Here is a 5,380-nt window from a genome sequence, read left to right on the forward strand (position 1 = left end):
GCTGAAGGCAGACGCTTAACGACTTAGCCATCCAGGTACCCCTGAATTACTAGTTTTAAAACTGATTATTACCTCATAGTTACTTTGAGTTCTTGATTGTTAAAATTAATTTTCTTTTTTTTTCATTTATTTATTTATTTTAGAGAGAGAGAGAGAGCACCAGCAGTGAGTGGTGGGGAGGAGCAGAGGGGGAGGAAGAAGGACGGGGAAAGAATCTCAAGCGGACTCCGTGCTCTATGTGGAACTCAATCCCATGACCCTGAGATCATGACCTTAGCCGAAACCAAGAGTGGAACACTCAACCGACTGCGCCACCTAGGCACCCCATATGATTAATTTTAAAAATACTGATAATTTCATGATGACTCTGAGTTCCCAGTTATTTCAATTACAATTTTAAATTTCCTTTAATTTCATGTTGAAATTTGATATATAAATTTATTCAGAAGATTTTATATTGACTTTACAGATGACTCTTCTGTAATTGCTATTACTGAGAAGTAAATAATATACCAACTTAATTTTTACTCATAGTTTCCAATAGCAGCTCTTACACCTGAGAGTAAGAGGTGAAGGAAACAGTGGTGAGTTGGGCTTTAATCTGAAGGCGGTAGGGGCCCCCTGAAGGACATTAGGCAAGGAGTGATGTGATCAGATTGGAGATAAGAAAGATCAGTTTGGCGGTAGTAAGGTGGTTCAGGTGGGAAAAGATGTGGGAGTAAATTAGGGCACTAGCAGAAGAAGAGAATGGGTTTGAGAAAGGCATATTTATTATCTGAGCAGAGACAAAGGACTGAAGGTTATAAAAATGTATTAATAAGAATTATTCACAATTAAAATATATCACAAAACGTGCATTGATAAATATGAATGTGCCGGTAGTATATTTCTTTTCCTAAGTATATTCCCCGTCGCCACCACCTCCTTGGCCATCAGTCTCTATGGGCTGCCCAGCCACCTCTCCAACTTTTCTCTATCTTCTTTCTGCTCCAGCTACAGAAACAGGGAGATAGAGCAGACTCCTTCCACTGTGGCCTTTGAGCTGTCATTTCAGCTTAGAAGGCTTCCATCTTTGCAACTGTAAAAGGAAAATAATTGAATGTTTGTAAGGAGCATTATTGATAACTGCCAAAGAGTGTAAACAATCCAAATGTCCATCGATTGACAAAGGGCTAATTAAAATGTGGTACATCCCAACAATGGAATATTATTCAGCTGTAAAAAAAAGAATGAAGTAGTGATACATGCTACAACAGAGATGAACCTTGTACACATTAAGCTAAGTGAAAAAAGAAAGTCACAAAAAAACTACACAGCATATTGTTTGATTCCATGTATAGTAATATCCAGAAAAGGGAAATCAATAGAGACAAAAGTAGACTAATGCACAAACAATGAATCATGGAACACTTCATCTAAAACTAATGATGTAATGTATGGGGATTAACATAAGAATAAAAAAAATAAATATAAAAGGAGTTTAAATAAAAAAAAAAAAGTAGACTAGTGGCTGCCTAGGGCTGGGTTGTAGGTTCGGGGAAATGAGTAGTGGCTGCTAATGGGTATGGGGTTTCTCTTTGGGGTGAAGAAAATATTCTAGAATTATCTACATTATGATGATGGTTGCCTAACTCTGAATATATTAAAAGCCATTGAGCTGTACACTTTAAATGGGTGAATTGTATAGTATGTGAATTGTACATCAGTAGAAATTATTCCTGTTCTAATCAAACAAAATACGGATGGGAGAATACTTCAGAGACCAAAATACTTTGGTGCTAAATACGTTGAAATCACTAAGGCAAGCATGGGGACACCCTCTTTGAGGGCTTAAAGAAAAGGTCTAATATTTTGAAGCTGGCCATAACTGAGTAAATGATGGTGTGGTGATACACCATATGACTCCAAGGAACTTTTACAACTGTAAAAGAATTTCAAGTTCAGTCCTTTTTGTCAAGACTTGACTTGCAGATTCAGTTTTATACACAAGAGGGCACTGTCCACCAAATGACAAACGTTCAAAGCTGCGGGAAAGTAAGCAAATACAATCTCAGGGAAGTATCATAAAAACCAACTGATATTTACAAGTCCCATTAATATATACATGGATTTGCTTATGAGTGCACAATATCTAGAAGGGCAAATAACATGGACATGGATGGGAGGGTATTTTGGGGGGTTTGTTCTAATTTTTATTACTTAAGTAGAGGAGACATACAATGCTGTATTAGTTTCGGGTACACAACAGTGATTTGACAAGTCCATGCAATTCACCACAGTAAGTGTAGTTACCATCTGTCACCATATGACGTTATTACAATATTATTGACTATATCCCTATGCTGTACTTTTCATCTCCTGACATTATCCTGTTTTTTGTTGTTCATTTTTTTTTTTAGATTCCACATATAAACGTGAAATCATATGATATTTGTCTTTCTCTGTCTGACTTATTTCACTTATTTCAAAATACCCTCTAGGTCCATCCATGTTGCCACAGATGGCAAGATCTCATTCTTTTTTTTAATAGCTGAGTAATATTCCATTGTATATATACCACATCTTCTTTGTCTATTCATCTATTGATGGACACTCAGGCTGCTTCCATATCTTGGCTACTGTAAATAATGCTGCAATGCGCTCAGGGGCGCATATATCTTTTCAAGTTAGTGTTTTTTGCTCTCTCTGGGTAAATATCTGGTAGTGGAATTACTGGATCATATGGTATTTCTATTTTTAATTTTATGAGGATCCTCCATGCTGTTTTCCACAGGGTCTGCACCAGTTTGCATTCCCACCTATAGTGCACAAGGATTTCCTTTTCTCCTCATGAGAGGGATACTTCTTGTTGAATAATATCTTATGCTTTTTATGTTCTGAACTACGTGATTGTGTTGTTTATGCAAAATGTTATGTAGAAAAAATACTTTATAAGGAAGATTATTTGGGGCTTATTTAGACTAATATATGAATTTGATAAAAAGATGTGGAGAATATATGCAAAATATAGAGATTATTTTAAAATGATTTAATAAATTATTGCCAATTTATACTAATAGCTTTTTAAAAAACATCCTTCTAATGAATTCAAGAATCTTCCCATGTGTTATTTATTATTACCATTCTGTTTTCTTTCTTTCCCCTTCCTTCTTTCCTTTCTTCCCTTTTTTCTCTTTCTTTCCTTCCATATATAGGAAAGATCATTTAATTGCTTAATTATTTTTCAATTTTCTCCTACCAAACTCTTCAATAGAAAGTTTGAAAAACTATTACAGTAAGTACTCACCATTTTGACAATAGTGATTTTTTGTTTCATTTGTTTAAATCTGTTTCTCTACATATATGTGTAATGTGAGCATTTTTTCCAGATTTTTTTTCAAGTTTTTTTCTTCAGATGCTCTAACCTTAAGTATTTCAGCATGCAGCTATTTGATGAAAGATATTCAACTACATTGCCATAATACTATTATCACATGTGAGAAAATTAAGGGTAGTTTTTAATCTAATTTACTATCCAGTCCATTTAAAATTTTCTATTGTGCCTAAAATGTCTTATATAGCTTCCCCTCGCCCCACCACATCAAGGTTTATACATAGTACTGTGACCGTTATGTCTCTTCAGTCTCTTGTTTTAAAGCATTTCCTCATTTTTTTTTTAATGACTAATTTTTTGTAGAGACCAGGAAAGTTGTGTTACGTGGAATGTTTTACATTTTTCTGATTGTTTCCTAGTGGTATCATTTAAGTTGTTCCTCTGTGCAAAAAACAAAAACAAAAGCATCATCATGAATACCAAACACACTTTTACACTGTCCAGATCAATAAATAGAACATTGTCAGCAATGTAACTCTTTACCCCTCTCTCTTCATCCAACATCATCACTATTCTTTTTATGGAAACCGATTCCTTACTTTCTTTAAACCATCCAAGCATGCATGAAATGCCATGATATAGTTTTCCCTGTTTTTGAACTTTCTGAGTAAAATCATATATTAAGTATTCTTTGTGTCTAGCTTCTTTTAGTCAATGTTATCTTTGTGAGATCATTTGTGTGCATGTGAATAGCTGTAATTCATTCATTTACATAGCTTCATTGTAAGAATATATCATAATTTATATGTCTTTTCCACTGCTCATGGACATTCAGGTTATTTCTCATATTTGGTTTTTATAAATAAATCTACCATGAACATTCTTGTGTCTGTCTCTTGGTATACATGAGCATGCATTTCGTTGGACCTATACTCAGGAATATAACGACTGGACCATGGGGTATGCATATGTCCAACTTTCATGAAAATGACCGTCTTTAGGGCGCCTGGGTGGCTCAGTCAGTGAAGCATCTGCCTTGGCTCAGGTCATGATCCCAGAGTCCTGGATTGAGCCCCGCATCGGGCTCCTTGCTCAGCGGGAAGTCTGTTTCTCCCTCTCCCACTGCCCCTGTTTGTGTTCCCTCTCTCACTATGTCTCTCTCTGTCAAATAAATAAATAAAAAAGTTTTTTTTTTAAAAAAATGACAGTCTTCAAAGTAATTATACCAGTTTGAACTCCCACTAACATCGTATGAGAATAACTGTTGCTGCACATCCTTGTCAACACTTGGTATTGGCAGTTCTAATTTTAATCACTCTGATGGAGGTACAATAACATGACATCCTAGTTTTAATTGCATTTCCTCATTATTAGGAAGGTTGAACCATTCATGTTTGAGTCTTTTATGTGTTTTTGTGAAAATTCTGTTTATTTCTCTTATCTTCTCCTTCCCCTTTTTGGATTACTGTATTTCTTTTACTGATCTATAACCTAAATATATTTGGGATATGAGTCCTTTGTTAATTATGTGGGTTGCAAATATAATCCACAGTGTGTTTTGCCTTTGATTTCTCTTCATGGTGTCTAGTGGTGAACAGATGTTCTTAATTCTGATATAATCCAATCTATCAATCTTTTCTTTTTTGGTTATTCTTCTCTTCTTTGAGAAATCTCTTCAGATCATGATAAAATCATCCTGTATTAATTTTGTTATTGTTTTGCCTCTCACAATGTCTATGGTTTACTAGAAATTGATATTTATGATGTGAGTTACAAGTCAATGTTCTTTTATTTATATGGATATCCAATTTGTCCACCACAAGTTATTGAAAATAACGTTATTTTTCCACTGCTCTGCAGCGTACCTTGTCATAAATCAAGTATCCATTCTTTTGTGTCCTTCTGTTTTTGTGCTCTCTCGAGTTTTATGGTTATATTTTTCTTTCCTTGTACCAATATTACACTGTATTAATTGCTATGTCTTTATAATGACTCTCAAGTTTTCTGTTGTATGTCTTTCACATTGTTTTTTTCAAGAGTGTTTGGCTATTCTTAGTCTTTTGCACT

Source organism: Leptonychotes weddellii, chromosome 2 (assembly GCF_054177405.1).
Source record: "Leptonychotes weddellii isolate Sample4059 chromosome 2, ASM5417740v2, whole genome shotgun sequence".
Taxonomy (NCBI): domain Eukaryota; kingdom Metazoa; phylum Chordata; class Mammalia; order Carnivora; family Phocidae; genus Leptonychotes; species Leptonychotes weddellii.